The sequence below is a fragment of the Medicago truncatula genome, chromosome 3, assembly GCF_003473485.1.
Source record: "Medicago truncatula cultivar Jemalong A17 chromosome 3, MtrunA17r5.0-ANR, whole genome shotgun sequence".
NCBI lineage: Eukaryota > Viridiplantae > Streptophyta > Magnoliopsida > Fabales > Fabaceae > Medicago > Medicago truncatula.
Window position 1 is genome coordinate 18446947 of NC_053044.1, and position 18128 is coordinate 18465074.

Genomic DNA, 18128 nt, shown 5'->3' on the forward strand with positions numbered 1-18128 from the left:
CATATATATGCTGGATCCTAATGGAATGTTTCAGTAATAGGATTCGTTGAGTTTAGTGAGTTGGGAGATGATTGAGTATAAACTAAGAGAGTATACACTATGTTGAACGAACCTGATGCTTTGGTTTGATTATTATTATTTGTACATTTTCTGGAATGGTTGAATTGGTTTTTATGGAGTCGTAAGTCATATATACATATATGCATTAGTTGAGTTGTATGTAGATATACACAAGTGGGTTAGTCGCATAAGCATAAAAGTGGGAGAGCTTCGGCTCTGGAACGCCTTGTCGTTCAAAGCGGTAGAACACTAGTTGTTCAAAGCGGTGTTGAGCGGTGATGACTTATGTCCTGATGAGAATGTTTTAACCATTCGACAGCGGTGTGGGTCACGGCCCTGAATATGGTACCACATGCATAGTTGCATTTATCGAGGAGTCTTAGAGAGGTGTCATGTCATTACATGAGTTGTTGTCGTTGATTGAATTGCTATATCTGGATGATTGTTGCTGATTATGAAATACTTATGCCTATTGAATAATCATTGATATTGTAGGGTGTTAGATTCAATTGATGTTATTATATATTATTTTTATTGACTGAGAATCTCACCCCTTCTGCTTGAAAACGTTGCCCTTCCTATGGGTAACTTGCAGGTGATCCTGAGTAGTAGGTGGTGGCTCAAAGTGTCTAGGGCTCTGATACGTGGGATGGGATTTTTAATGTTTCTTTCATTCCTATGTATCAAATTTTGGATAATGCTGTTGTAGCCCTATGATTGTTGGATTTTTCTGGTTGAGGCTTTTATGCCAAGATTTTATTATGTTGTGGTTGTTATTGTCGAGATAATAATTCCGCTGAAAAATTAATGATGATTCTTTGAAGGTTGCGAATTAAATAGACTTTTATATTCTATTTATAAGACTTTTGATTTAGAAGTGTCACATGCCCGTTGGGTTAATACTCTAATGCATGATTATTTTATTAAATAATTGATAATAGGGAACAGGGTGTTACAATTAGTATCAGAGCAGGTCGGTCCGTCCGGCCAAGTAGTAGTGCCGTGTTAAGCCACCTAGGGTAGAGTGTCAAGCTCTAATGTTGTCTTTGTTGTTTCTGATTGTCGTTTCTTATGTAGAACTTCGAAATGGCTGGTCGTAATGATGCTGCCATCGCTGCTGCACTTGAGGCTGTGGCTCAAGCTGTAGGACAACAACCAGCTGCGGGTAACGGTGAGGTGAGAATGCTGGAGACCTTCTTGAGGAACCATCCACCAGCATTCAAGGGAAGATATGACCCCGATGGTGCCCAGACGTGGCTTAAGGAAGTGGAACGGATTTTCAGAGTTATGCAATGTTCTGAGGTACAAAAGGTGCGATTCGGTACGCATCAGTTAGCTGAGGAGGCTGATGATTGGTGGGTTAGTCTGCTACCTAACCTTGATCAAGATGGAGTTGATGTGACTTGGGCTGTTTTCTAAAGAGAGTTCATGAGAAGATACTTTCCGGAAGATGTTCGCAGGAAGAAAGAGATCGAATTCCTTGAGCTGAAGCAAGGAAACATGTATGTGACAGAGTATGCTGCCAAGTTTGTGGAGTTGGCAGAGTTCTACCCGCACTATGCTGCTGAGACTGTTGAGTTCTCGAAATGCATCAAGTTCGAGAATGGTTTGAGGCCCGACATTAAGAGGGCGATCGAATACCAACAGATCCGAGTTTTTCCTGATTTGGTTAATAGCTGCAGAATTTATGAGGAGGATACCAAGGCTCATTACAAGGTTGTGAATGAGCGGAAGACCAAGGGCCAGCAGAGTCGCCCTAAGCCCTATAGTGCCCCTGCTGATAAGGGCAAACAGAGAATGGTCGATGATAGGCGGCCTAAGAAGAAGGATGCTCCAGCTGAGATTACTTGTTTCAATTGTGGTGAGAAAGGCCACAAGAGCAATGTTTGTCCTGAAGAGATCAAGAAATGTGTCCGGTGTGGCAAGAAAGGTCATATTGTAGCTGATTGCAAGCGAAATGATATTGTGTGCTTCAATTTTAATGAAGAGGGTCATATTGGTTCCCAATGCAAGCAGCCTAAGAAGTCGCCTACTACGGGTCGAGTTTTTGCTCTGGATGGTACTCAGACAGAGAATGAGGATCGTTTGATCAGATGTACTTGTTATATTAATAATACTCCTTTAGTTGCTATTATTGATACTGGTGCTACGCATTGCTTTATTGCTTTCGATTGTGTTTCTGCTTTGGGTCTTGATTTGTTTGATATGAATGGAGAGATGGTTGTCGAAACTCCAGCTAAGGGTTTGGTGACTACTTCTCTCGTATGCTTGCGATGTCTTCTGTCTATGTTTGGTCGTGATTTTGAAATGGATTTAGTTTGTCTACCTTTGAGCGGTATGGATGTGATTCTGGGTATGAATTGGTTAGAGTACAACCATGTTCATATCAATTATTTTACCAAGTCAGTGTATTTCTCTTCCGTTGAAGAGGAAAGTGGTGCAGAGTTTTTATCTACTAAGCAGCTGAAGCAAATGGAACGCGATGGTATTTTGATGTATCCTTTGATGGCTTCTTTATCTTTTGAGAATCAAGCAGTGATTGATAAGCTACAAGTGGTATGCGACTTTCCTGAAGTTTTTCCAGATGAAATTCCTGATGTGCCTCTAGAGAGGGAAGTTGAGTTTTCTATTGATCTGATTCTTGGAACAAAGCCGGTGTCGATGGCACCTTATCGTATGTCTGCTTCCGAGTTGGCTAAGTTGAAGAAACAGTTAGAAGATTTGCTTGAAAAGAAATTTGTTAGACCAAGTGTTTCACCTTGGGGAGCGCCAGTTTTGCTAGTGAAGAAGAAAGATGGTAGCATGAGATTGTGTATTGACTATCGTCAGTTGAACAAAGTAACTATCAAGAATAGGTATCCACTTCCGAGAATTGATGATTTGATGGATCAGTTAGTGGGTGCAAAAGTTTTCAGCAAGATTGATTTGAGATCAGGGTATCACCAGATTAAAGTGAAAGATGAAGATATGCAGAAGACAGCTTTCAGCACGCGTTATGGTCACTATGAATATAAAGTTATGCCTTTCGGTGTGACCAATGCACCTGGAGTGTTTATGGAGTACATGAATCGCATCTTCCATGCATTTTTGGATCGGTTCGTAGTTGTGTTTATCGACGACATTTTGATTTACTCCAAGACTGAAGGAGAACATGCTGAGCATCTGAAGATTGTCTTGCAAGTGTTGAAAGAGAAGAAACTTTATGCTAAATTGTCTAAGTGTGAATTCTGGTTGAAAGAAGTAAGTTTTCTTGGCCATGTTATTTCTAGTGATGGTATTGTAGTGGATCCGTCTAAAGTTGAAGTGGTATCGCAATGGGAGACTCCTAAGTCAGTTACAGAGATTAGAAGTTTCTTGGGTTTGGCTGGTTACTACAGAAGGTTTATCGAAGGATTTTCCAAGTTAGCACTTCCGCTAACACAATTGACTTGTAAAGGTAAAGCTTTTGTGTGGGATGTTCATTGCGAGAACAGTTTTAGTGAATTGAAGAAGCGTTTGACGAAGCCCAAGTTTTGAGTTTTGCCAAAGTCCGATGAGCTTTTTGTGGTGTATTGTGATGCGTCCAAGTTGGGTTTAGGCGGTGTACTTATGCAAGATGGTAAAGTGGTAGCTTATGCTTCGAGACAATTGAGAATTCATGAGAAGAATTACCCGACGCATGATTTAGAGTTGGCAGCTGTGGTCTTTGTATTGAAGATATGGAGACATTACTTGTATGGTTCGAGGTTTGAGGTGTTTAGTGATCACAAGAGCTTGAAGTATTTGTTCGATCAAAAGGAATTGAATATGAGGCAGCGTAGATGGATAGAATTGCTGAAAGATTATGACTTTGCTTTGAATTATCATCTAGGTAAAGCTAATGTTGTTGCAGATGCTTTGAGCAGGAAGACATTGCATATGTCCGCTTTGATGGTTAGAGAGTTCGAGTTACTTGAACAGTTCAGGGATTTGAGTTTAGTTTGTGAATGGTCACCTCAGAGTGTGAAACTAGGAATGTTGAAGAGTATTAAAGAGGCACAGAAAGTTGATGTCAAGTTTGTAGACTTGTTGGTTGCTAGTAATCAGACTGAAGACGGTGTCTTTAAAGTCGACGATCACGGTGTGTTGAGATTCCGAGATCGGATTTGCATTCCTGACGATCCAGAGATGAAGAAAATGATTCTTGAAGAGAGTCATAGAAGTAGCTTGAGTATTCATCTAGGAGCTACGAAGATGTATCACGATTTAAAGAAGATTTTCTGGTGGTCTGGTTTGAAACGTGATGTGGCACAGTTTGTGTATTCCTGTTTAGTTTGTCAGAAGTCGAAGATTGAGCATCAGAAACCTGCTGGTATGATGGTATCTTTAGATGTGCCAGAATGGAAATGGGATAGTATATCCATGGACTTTGTGACGAGTTTGCCGAATACTCCTAGAGGGAACGACACAATTTAGGTAATCGTTGATAGATTGACGAAGTCGGCTCATTTTCTACCGATTAATATTAGTTTTCCTGTTGCCCAGTTGGCAGAGATTTATATCAAGGAGATCGTGAGGTTACATGGTGTTCCTTCGAGCATTGTATCAGATAGAGATCCAAGATTTACTTCTAGGTTTTGGAAAAGTTAGCAAGAGGCTTTGGGTTCAAAGTTGAGATTGAGTTCGGCTTATCATCCGCAGACAGATGGTCAGTCGGAGAGGACAATTCAGTCGCTAGAGGATTTGTTGAGAGTTTGTGTTCTTGAGCAAGGAGGAACTTGGGATAGTCATCTTCCGTTGATCGAGTTCACATACAATAATAGTTATCATTCTAGTATTGGAATGACACCTTTTGAGGCTTTGTATGGTCGGAGATGCAGAACTCCGTTGTGCTGGTTTGAGTCAGGTGAAAGAGTGGTCTTAGGACCAGAGATTGTTCAGCAGACTACTGAGAAAGTTAAAATGATTCAAGAGAAAATGAAAGCGTCGCAAAGTCGACAGAAGAATTATCATGATAAGCGCAGAAAGGATCTTGAGTTTCAAGAAGGAGACCACGTGTTTTTGAGAGTCACTCCTGTGACTGGTGTTGGATGTGCTTTGAAGTCAAAGAAGTTGACTCTGAGATTTTTCGGTCCGTATCAGATATCGAAAAAATTTGGAACGGTGGCGTATCGAGTGGGATTACCACCGCATCTTTCGAACTTGCACGATGTTTTCCATGTGTCGCAACTTCGGAATTATGTTCCGGATCCATCTCATGTGATCCAGAGTGATGATGTGCAAGTTAGAGACAACCTTACGGTAGAGACTTTACCGGTGAGGATTGATGATCGAAAAGTGAAGATGTTGAGAGGCAAGGAGATACCCCTTGTTAGAGTCGTTAGGGCTGGAGCGACTGGTGAAAGCTTGACATGGGAGCTTGAGAGTAAGATGCTGGAGTCTTATCCAGAATTGTTTGCTTGAGATAAATTTTCGAGGACGAAAATCTTTTAAGTTGGGGAGAGTTGCAATGCCCAATTTGTTTATTTATTTATTTAATCGAGTTTAGACGATTATATTATATTTATATAATATATGCGTGAATTTTGTTAGTTTATGACGATTTAGATGATTTTGATGTGTTTTGATGATTTGATAAGATTATGAGACTTATTTTATTGTTAAATAAAATAAGATTTGAAAAGAAAATAAAAATATTTAGTTGAGGGCTGTTTTGATATTTTAGATAGTTTTGGGAGAGAAAGTGAGATAAGATAAGTAATTAAGAGGAGATATAAAGAGATAGACCTAGTTTTAGAAAAGTTAGTACGTACGACTGTTTTTGGAGAAAAAGGGAGAAAAAGCCAAGAGAAGAGAGAATCACTTGGAGGGCTGCGATTTCTTCATACAAGGTAAGGGTGAGACTAATAATTCAGTAATATTGATTGTTATAATTCTGATGATTAATTGGCAAAGTTAGGATTGAATTAGAAAAGTTTTGGAATTAGGTCAAATCCCTAAAATTGATGATCAAACGGTAAAACTTGATTAGATTGATGTAGAAAACGTCCTATAACCTTAGAATATGTTTAGGATGAATTATGGAATTGAAATTAGGCTTTGAACCATGTGAGATCATGAAATTTTTGTAAAAACTGCATTCTGCCCGAGCCTATGTTCATCGCTCGCCCTGGCGAGGGATGATCCTCGCCTCGCGAGTGATGAAGTTCATCGCTCTCCACGCGAGCCATAACCCTTCGCCTCGCGAGTTACTTGTTGTAGCTCACCACAGCGAGCAACCCTACTTGCCATAGCGAGCTTGACCAGAGAGCATGTCATTTTCTGAGTTTTTGACTTTTGAGTTGAACCTTTAGGTGCCTACTTTTGATTAGGGAATGATTTAGAACGAAATTGAACCTCGAACAACCTTAGTTGGGAAGCTGGCTTGTACTCGCCATGGCGAGCAGATGCTCTCGCCTCGCGAGCACTTCCAGAACTGAGTGCATTTGTTGATTGTGAGGCCTGAGTTGTTTGTATTGATTAGGAAAGGAACTATAGGTACTAATGGAACCTATTAAAGATATTGACTGAGAATTGTGAAGCTTTTACGAAATGTTAAGTGATTATAAAGTGAATTATGGATTGATTGTATTTACTTGAATTATTGTTGAATGGTCAAGAAATTGTTGCAAATGATTTGTTATTAAGCTTGATGTGATTTGATTATGTTGCACTTGTTATTAAACTATATTGCATGAGTATGAATAAGTTGATGATGAACTCCAAATTATTGGATGTCTAAGTGATAAGTTGATTAAGGTGTCTTGTTGATAGAGTCCATGCATTAGCATTCATTGAGCTTTGTCCTCACCATGATAGGAGCTTTGTCCTCCACACGTTTAGGAGCTTTGTCCTCCGCACGATTAAAGTATATTAATACTATGATGACGATTGGTACCACATGCATATAAGTGTCTAAGTTGCATTGTCGCATTGTCGAGTTTGAAGATGTTTATGTTATTGATGATGATGAAAGATCTGATTATGTGATAATTGTTTATCAAAGATGTAATGTTGATTAAGACTGATTATGATGTTAATTATGATTTCGAATTATATTGATTAATATTATTATGTTATGAAATCTCTCCCCTTCTGCTTGAAAATGTTGCTCTTCGTATGAGTAATTTGCAAGTGATCGTGCTTAAGTGTGCAGTTTGCCGTCGTGAGTGGCCTTGCCTCACTGTGTCGTCTAGGTCGCTCTGATACGTAACGGGATGGGGTTATTTGATATGCATGCTTCATTCTCTTACGTGACAATTATGTTATATTTATGATGTTGATTAACTGTTGAAATATTTTGATGGGGCCTGCGTGCCAAAACGATTTATGGTTTATGAAATAATTTCCGCTGCAACGTTTAAGTTAATTTGTTAAAGTTAAATTGTTATTTAACTGATTTGAATTATGTTTAAATGTGATATCCCGTTTATGCTGTTTACTCTGATAAATGTTACAGAGAGCATCTGCTCGCCATGGCGAGTTCAGGTCAGAATCCCACAAGTTTCATTCCAGGATCAATCTCATCCTACATTCTTTCCTAATCATTATTATGTTCAAGCACTCAAAAGCATTTAAGGTTCAACTCAAAAGTCAAAAATACGAAATCTAGCATGCTCTCTAGTCTAGCTCGCTAGGCGAGTTCATCTATTCGCTATGGCGAGCTGCGACGTGCAACTCGCGAGGCGAGGGAAAATGGTTTGCGTGGCGAGCGATGAACTTCATCACTCGCCAGGCGAGGATCATCGTTCGTGAGGGCGAGCGATGAATATAGGCTCGGGCAAAATGCAGTTTTTTTACAAAAATTCATCTAATCTCATGGTTTAAAGCCTAATTTCGATTCCAGAATTCATCCTATTCATAATCTAAGGTCAAAGGACGTTTTAAACATCAAACTAACAACCTAACATCATTGGATCATCAAAATCACCTATTAACCCTAATTCCAAAAACTTTCTAATTCAATCCTAACTTGTTAATTTGATCATCAGAATTGCATCAATTAATATTACTGAATCATTAGTCTCACCCTTACCTTGTATGAAGAAATCGCAGCTCTCTAAGGTGATTCTCCCTTCTCTTGGCTTTTTCCTCCTTTTCCAAAGTTTTGATCGTACGTACTAATTTTTCTAAAACTAGGTCTTTCCTTTTTATATCTCTTCCCAATATCTTATCTTATCTCTCTTTCTCTACCAAAACTCTATAAAATCTCAAAACAGCCCTTAACTAAATATTTTATTTTATTTTCAAATCTTATTTTATTAAACAATAAAATAAGTCTCATAACCTCATAAAAATCATAAAAATCATCTAAAATCATCCAAATCACCTAAATCGTCATAAATAATCATAAATCACACATATATTATATAAATATAATATAACTCGTCTAGACTCAATTAAATAATTAATTAATAAAAAGTGGGCGTTACAACTCTCCCCAACTTATAAGATTTTCGTCCTCGAAAATTTACCTCAAGCAAACAACTCTGGATAAGACGCTAGCATCTTACTCTCAAGCTCCCACGTCAAGCTTTCACCAGTCGCTCCGTCCCAAACGACTCTCAACGTCTTCACCGAAGGCTGACGAGGGCGGGGAGTGGTCGCCGGTGCACAAGGCACGACAATGAGCGGCTCCCGACAGCTTCTAGAGGAATCGAATCACATCGGAATGAGAGGGATCTTGAGGCCGTGTAGATATGGGACTGCATGGTTGATGGAAGGCTTATAAGAATTGTTGCGTACTAACTATATCTACAAGATGCATCTTCTTTTCGGTAGCTCATTCCATAAGAACTTCACATTTAAGTGTGCTTGACTTGTAGCAATTTTGGGATGGGTGACCTACCGGGAAGTTTCCCCGTAAGCGTGCGAGTGAGGACAAAATACGCTGAAAAGATTCGTGTTGGTTTGTGGGGTCGGTCGGCAATCCTGAAAGCAATCTGGGATGTTACAAATGGTATCATAGCAGACCTCTCCCAGTACGGTGTGGTTCGGGGACGAACCAAGCGGAAGCTGGTGGGCATGTAACACCCAAGGCTGACGAGGGTGGGGAGTGGTCGCCGGTGCACAAGGCACGACAATGAGCGGCTCCCGACAGCTTCTAGAGGAATCGAATCACATCGGAATGAGAGGGATCCTGAGGCCGTGTAGGTTTGGGACTCCATGGTTGAAGGAAGGCTTATAAGAATTGTTGGGTACTACCTATTTCAACAAGATGCATCTTCTTTTCGGTAGCTCATTCCATAAGAATTCCACAGTTAAGCGTGCTTGACTTGGAGCAATTTTGGGATGGGTGACCTACCGGGAAGTTTCCCGATAAGCATGCGAGTGAGGACAAAACGCTGAAAAGACTCGTGTTGGTTTGTGGGGTCAGTCGGCAATCCTGAAAGCAGTCTGGGATGTTACAAAAACTCTGCTGAAATTGTTTTCACATCAAGTTCACTTAGAATTTCTTAACAACTTTCAAATCTTAGAAATTCTAGAGTCTTAAGAGTCTGTATCTGATTTGTATCTGTGAACACCACTAATTGTATATCAAGTGTTCAACCTCAAACACTTTTGATATACAGTCAGTGGTGTTCATAATACAAATCAGATATAGACTCTTAAGACTCTAGAATTTCTAAGATATGAACTTTGAAACAGAAATTCTAAGTGAACTTTTAATGCAGAACAATTTCAGCAGAGTTTTGGCACTTTGTAAATTGTTGTTGAGTCCTTGTTAAGCATTACCAATCTCTGAGTCTTCACTCCTTTATATAGAGGTGTGAAAGAGACATTGTGAAATTGCCAGCACATCAAAAAGAGTCGTTTGAAGCTTTGACCAATCACCAATGATCTTTTGCCTGATATGGTTGTTGTCCTATGAAGGATCAATTTCAAATCCATTCCCATTGTGAAGGAACATCGTTGCAGGTAGATCTGTTTTTTTTAGAGCTGTTTTCTTGTCTTATAGCAGAGACAAAAACAAAGTAGTGGAGATAGTGGTTAATCTCCCCCTTTTTGATGATGACAAACAATAGTATTTAAAAAAAATGTACAATTGTTGTTAATCTAATTAACAAGTTGACTATAGGGTATGAGGTTTGTAAGCTCCACCTGAGTCCAATAGTACTTAAGGTGAGGTTTGTAAGCTCCCCCTGAGTTCTATCCAAGTTAATTAAATTTATCATTAAAGACGCAATAACGCTCAGAATAGACTAAGAGATAAGAACTTGGTCCTATTAATTTAATTTGAGCCTATAAATTAAATTAATGGGGCTCAGAGCCTATAAATACTACACATACTACTCCCCCTTTTGTCATCAACAAAAAGTTTAAAAACTAAAGACAAAAAGAAAGAGATAGGAGAAAGATAGTGAAAAAACAAATATTCTTGAATCAGAGCATAAACATATATATACGAAGCATGTATCAGAGCATAAATGTAAGGAGTATTTCAGAGCAAAAATATACATAGCAAAAATGTAAGTGAAACTAGTTCAGAAGCAATTATAGATCAGGAGCACATATATGTTCAGAAGCACAAAATGTAAAGCAGAAGCATGATAAAGAAAGGGAATTAAGACAAGCAAAACTAAACAAGCTAAAGATGTGTGTAACTAAGGCTTGGCTTGTTTGTTGACCATGTCCATCAGCTGTTTCAGCATTAAGTTGGTTTCTTCTTGTTGCTTTTGCATTTCTTCTTGCTTATGCTTCATTTCAGTCTTGCATTCTTCATTACTCTTGATGAGGTTCTCTTCTTTGACCCTTACTTTTGCAAGCTTAGCCTATGTGGAAGTCTTATACTCTAGTAGCAGCAGCTTCAGATTCAGCACTTCCTTCCTCAACTGCTTGTTCTCCCTTTCTAGCTCAACACTCTTCTGTAATAACCCCAATCCACTAGAAGCAGTCTTGAAGTTAACACCTTGGAGAAAAGACAAATCCAGTTCTTTTGGATGTACTCCAACAGGGAGGAAGTCAGTAGGAGTTCTTTCTCTTAGACAAAGAGGAGTCTGCACCCAAGTTCTAACCACTTTTACCTTTTGCAAATCTTGGTCAATTCCTTTGAGCTAATCATGAAACTTCATCTGGGCAGCATGTTGAGCATCTATACAAGATTTCTGAAGTGCAGTCAAGATGCAGTTTACCCTTTCCTTCAGCCTTTTCCATAGCTTCTCATAATCTTCTCTAGCTTGAATTAGACTGTTCATCTCCTGAAATATATTCTCACACACATCTGCTAATAATACAGAATCTAGGAATATAGATGGTGGTGAGGGTGTATGAGGTTTGGTAGGAGTGCAGGTCTGAATGGCTCGTCTAGAGGTTGATGGTTGGCTATTTGTGATTGAAGGTTGCATATTGCTCTCTGAAGTTTGTTCAGGAATGGTTTGAGACTCAATATTAATTGACATAGACAGTTCAGGAATATCAAGCTCAGGATCTTTAGATGTTTGGTCAGAAGTAGGTTGTTCAGAACCTACTTATTCAGGCTCAGGACCAAACACTTCTTGATTGGGAGGTGAGGCCATTTCTGAGTGAGGTTGTTGGTGTTGGGGGCTTTCTAAAGTAACTTCCATAGAGGTTACTTCAGAGGCTTTTTGTAGGTTTGGCCTAACTTCTAGTTGTTCACCTGAATAGTGACTAACCAGATTGTCTAAGATAGATGTGTCTTGAGTTGGTTTGGTTGATGGGGGTTGAGATGATGATGAAGTTTCAACATTCATCTCAGGAGGGGCCATGTTAAGTGGTGGGATTATTTGTGGTTGAAGAGGATGGTTGATGGGTAGTTTTTTACAAACTCTATTTCTTAATTCAGATAAATTACCTATCCTTTCATCTACACTAGGAATCATAGGTTCAAAAGTGCTATAGTTGACACCAGGTTTCTTAATTGGTTTGGTGGATGATGATAGGCCTTTGTTGAGAGTTTTGTAAACCTGACCTAAGGGTATATCATCATAACTAGATGATGCAGAAGAGGATGATAGGGTGGTTGACTGTGATATGGAGGTGGAACTAGATTCTATATCAATCACATTGGCAGAGTGAAGAGAATTAGTATTACCTCTTGAAGCTTCTGAGTTGACAGCTTCTGATGCAACAGTCATTTCCTTCTGAACTCCTTCAGAGGTCATCAGCTGCAGATTTTCAGCTTCAGTTGTAGCAAGCTCTTGTACAACATCAGCAACATCTATGACCTTCTAAGCATCCACACCAGCATCTTTTCTAGCAATGCTTGATGCAGGAACTTCAATGTCCTTTGCTATCTCCAGTGCCTTCTGAAGACTAGCAGCCAGCTCTACTTCGTAGGAACCTCTTACCTAATTTATCTTGTGCTAAATTGATTTGCTTATTTGAAAATTATTACCTAAAAATCTAAGTGAAAGAATGAAGGGAGAAAAAGTATGTTTTTGGTTATTTTTATTTGATTTGGAAGGATTAACTTCTTTGCCTACATACCCTTAAAGAAAGGGATCAAAACCAATGTAGTTCACCTAAATAATTTCTTTTTGATGGGTTTGGTTGATTTTAAATTTTAGAAAATGGTTTTGAGAAGAGATAAGAGGCCTCAAGGCATGAGAGAAAATAAGGTGAGGTTGGTCAAGTTTTAATTACAAGAAAATCAAGTCTAATATGAATATTAATTCAATTAAGCATTTGATTAAGAAAATAAAAGGAAAAAACACTTGGGTTACAAACCAAGGTTTATTAAGAAAATATTTTTGGAGTTTTGCATATTTGATTTTTTTGGTAAAATGATTTTTTCTAAACTAACGGTAAACTAGTGTAACGGCGTAAAAATAAAATAAGCGTAAAGCGGTAAATATAGTGGGATAGTGTTCGGTGCATGTGTCGGTGCTACTTCTCATTTACGGATATTTACAAGGGACCTAGATACATTCTAATTGCTGGAAATAAAATAACAATAATTAAAATGCTAAATAGAAATAAAATAAAATGCAAAAATGCTGAAAAGAAATAAAATACAAGAAAATAAAAGAAAGGGACAACCGAAGGGACAAAAAATTACCGAAGGGACAGAAAGAAAAAAAAAAAAGGAGAAGAAAAGAATAGCTCGTCAACACAAGCTAAATAGGAGAAGAGAGAAAAGTTCTTTGACAACTCAAGAGAACTTTTGGTGTGTGAAATTGTGTGGAATGAGGGCTATATAGGTGAGGAGGTTGATGAAAAAAGGAAAATTGGTTTAATGAAAATGATGGACAATTATCGTGAATTTTGAAAAGGGAATGTTAAAGTTGACAGTTAACTTGAAATTTTTTTAGACCTTGGACATTATTTTTTGGACCTATTGACACTTTATTTTTTTGTTTTTACACTAATTAATTAAAAAAGAGATAAAATAAAATAAAATAAATCTAATACGAAATAAAATAAAAATAAACTAAAATAAAATTAAATGATGGAAAATAAAAGGTAAGATAAAAGGAAGAGACTAAGAAAATAAAAAAAATAAAAAAGTGAGAAGAGGGGTCGGAATTGATACAAAGATGAGGTATTACGCTGCAGTTGTCAGAGATTGGCAGTGATTGATTAGTGACTGACTGCAGTAAATGCAGTGGTATTTATACAACTAGAAAATAGGGTTTCTCTGATACATGACAAGTACCAAAACGCCCCTGCAGCTGGATTGGATGAAACTTGGACAAAGGGAGACCAAGAACCAATGGGAACATGACATGTGGAGTGGACTCATAAATTTAGAAAAAATAAAAAAGAAGTTACAAGATAAAAAAAATTGTCACTCACGTGACAATACATATACATATGTATAAATAAATAAAGAAAGCTAACTAAATAAGAAAAATAACAAAAGTAATAGAAATATAATAAAATAATAAAACAAAAGTTAAAATTGTCCCTTTCGGAAACCAAATGAGGTACTTCAAAGTACCTCTCCGTCAAAATTTCGTCTGAAATAACGAAAATTTCCGGCTTTAAAAATACGAATAAAATGAGTAAAAATAGAGAAAAGTGGTCAAAATTTGGGTATGACAGATGCCCCTATTTAAGTTTCTCCGTCACGGAGATTTAAAAGGATAAAGTTTTTAAATCAATGGGTCGAAGAGACTTAAATATTAAATACGCCAATTTTGACCAATTGAAATACTGAGAAATGCAATGCTTATGAACATAATAGTATGAGTGCCTATGATGCAATTATGAATGCAACGACGACAATGATATACTGACTGGGGAACAAACTTATAAGTATTACTGGTGAGGAAAGACTGTTTAGACGAACATACGAAATGAAATACCGTCTATTACCATTACTGCGGTAAAGACGAACGTACGAAAAGGAATACTGTCTATTGCTTTTATTGGGGTAACGATCTACATACGAAGGGAAATACAATCTGTTTCTTTGGTAAGGACAAACATAGGAAAAGAAATATAGTTTATTACCGTTATTCTGGTAGAGACAAACATAAAGAAGGAAATATTGTCTATTACCTTTATTGGGTTAAAACCATCATACGAAAGGAAATACCGTAAGTTACCTCAACAGGGTAACGACCAACATACGAAAAATAAATACCGTCAGTTACCTCAACTGGGTAACGACCAACATACGAAAATGAAATACCGTCAGTTACCTCAACATGGATAACGACCAACATACAAAAAAGAAATACCGTTAGTTACCTCAACTGGGATAACGACCAACATATGAAAATGAAATACCGTCAGTTACCTCAACTAGGATAACGACCAACATACGAAAATGAAATACCGTCAGTTACCTCAACATGGGTAACGACCAACATACGAAAATGAAATACCGTCAATTACCCTCACAGGGGTAACGACATAACATACAAAAAGGAAATTTCGTCAGTTACCTCAACACGGATAACGACCAACATATGAAAAGGAAATACCGTTAATTACCCTCATAGGGGTAACGACATAACATACAAAAATGAAATACCGTTAGTTACCTCAACTGGGATAACGACCAACATACAAAAATGAAATACCGTCATTTACCTCAACATGGGTAACGACCAACATACGAAAAAGAAATATCGTCAGTTACCTCAAAATGGATAACGACCAACATACGAAAAGGAAATACCGTCAATTACCCTCACAGGGGTAACGACCCAACATACGAAAATGAAATACCGTCAGTTACCACAACTAGGATAACGACCAACATACGAAAATGAAATACCGTCAGTTACCTCAACAGGGGTAACGACCAAACATACTGAAAAGAAATACCGTCAGTTACCTCAACTTGGGTAACGACCAACAAGATAAAAGTCACCTGCTACCGGTACGAGGATAACTTACATAAGGTACCGGGGAGCTGAACTATATTGGTACAAAGGTAGATTTGGTGGGACCTGCCCCTTGAAATAAACTTTAATTGGTCACAAACCTAAAACAAACATGTTGGGGATGACACTTTTTATGGGATACATTTGAAATAAAACACAGGGTGACAATGCAACCATGCATGAATGATATTTGAATGCATGCTATGTATGCATGAATGAATGAACATGTACGAGACACATATGACAGTACAACAGAAGATTGTTGAGACAAGATTGGGCAGGTCCAAACGGAAGTGGCCCGGTATCATAGTACAAACACCCAGTAATCTTCATCACGAATACCATTACTGGAGATGAGTCAAACACTGTCGGGGTAAATCCCTTCAAACAAACCACTGATCAAGTAAAGCCCAAAATCAAACTACTGATAGGGATACGACCCAATAGCCAACCACTGATGGGGTACAACCCATATTTAAACCAATTGATGGGGTAAGGCCCATATTCAAACCATTGATAAGGTAAAGCCCTATAATCATACCGCTGATGGGGAACAGCCCCATTAATTAAATCACTTGAAGGGGTGACAACCCACTGAAGAGGTAAAAGCTTCTTACTTAAACCACTGAAAGGGGTAAAAACCCATTAATTAAACCACTGAAGGGGTAACTGCCCACCAATCATACCGCTAAAGGGGTAACAAACCATTAATCCAACCACTGAAGGGGTAACAACCCACTAATCAAACCACTGATGGGGATACGGCCCAATAATCAAAGCATTGATGGGGATATGACCCGATATAATGTCTCAGTTGATGGTTAAGTAATTATTCGTTGGGGATAAAGCCCACCGATCAAAAACCTGGCAGGAGTTGCCATTTCTTAGTATAAAACCCATCAATCAATCATCTAGGAGAAGTCACCATCAATCAATCATCTAGCAGAAGTCGCCACCAGGACGCTCATTTTTTTGCTTAAGCTGCCCTTATCGGGTTTTCGACTTAGCGAGCTTTTCTTTTTTGTATTTTTTTTTGTTTTGGCGGAGGTTGTAACGCCCTACTTCTATTAAAGCAATTAAACATGCGAATAATACATTTATTCAAGAAATAGAGGCTACGCCACATTCAAAATTCAAAAACCAATAAACATGTATATAAACCTCAACAGTCGCAGCGGAATATAAACCAGAGTAAATTCAAATATACATGTTATGAATCAATAAATTACATCAACATAGATGCATCTCAAAAATCCCAACAAATGGGTAATCTCCAAACATAACAAAATCCAAAATAAACTAATCTAGACCGACACAACGAAGCCTAGATTAGAGCCGACTAATTCTAAACACCGATATCGGAGAAAGCTTCAGATATCCACCAAGCACAAGAACTCACCAAGCAACTAAACCTGCACAACGTCTACCCATCCATACAGATAGGCAGGCGGTCCATAACAGATCCACTGGGGGTAAGTATTACATTATCATAATCCAAATAACAGTTAACATGAATATTTCAATTAACATCATGCATTTGATCAATAATAATATTCCCACATCAATACTTACATCAAACCCCAATATCTCACATCAATATTCACCAATCACATGTGTCATGAACAAATATCAATTCACAGTTATTCATACACAATCACCAATCATATACATCATGAACAATCACCAATCATAAGCCATGAACAATCATTAATCATATTTCATGAACAATTACCAATCACATGTATCAGGAACAAATATCAATTCACAAATATTCATTCACAATCATCAATCACAAACATCATCAGTAATCATTCATCTCAATTCATCACCAATCACATATTTCACATAAGACTCATGTTATGATATGCACTTATTGACACATAAATGCATGTGGTACCAAATCTCAACAAGGTCGTCACCTTTCAATGCCACTTGCACATCGAATGTAAGGGCTCACACCTGCCTTGCAATAATCTCGAAGTAAAAGAGTTCAACCCTTTTACAGCAACAACGACTATGATGCATGAACATGTATAAGGACTCGATAATGCGACAACAATTCACAATCTCAACTCAATATATAGGACAACACCCAATTATATTGATTATCTCCACAACATTGCATTATCAAGAAAACATGCCCACACAAATAAATCATAGTATTCATCATCACACATCAACATGATTATCAATAATCAACAATGTCATTCAACATCAACTATCACATATAGTTTCACCATTTCAAGCATTCTCATATTCCAAGTAATAGGGAAAACAACATCTCATGATAAATATCATATCCAACATATAACCATTCATAATCAACTATCACATATAGTTTCACCATTTAAGCATTCCTTACATTCTAAGTAAGATAACATACAACATCTCATGATAAACATCATATCCAATACAATCATTCATTCATACAACTTCACTTAGCCATACAAGAATAATCTCAATAACTCACAAGACAATTTGCTAAAGAAACATTTCCGACAAAAATCCAAATCATGTGGCAAACGGCCAACATTGATAATTTTTTTTAAGCTAGACAACTTATTTAAGTTTGAAATCCTACAATTCAATCTTAATCAATCATGTAGTCAAGGACTTAAGCCACTTGCAAAATATTAGAAATTAGTTCAAAGGATAGCTTAAGTTCGTATGAGAAATTCCAAGACAAAACAACATTTAGCTCAAAACTCATTTTCACCGATTCAACTCCGCCTAAAATATTTCTTAAACCATCAACACATTCACATTCCCAAATAC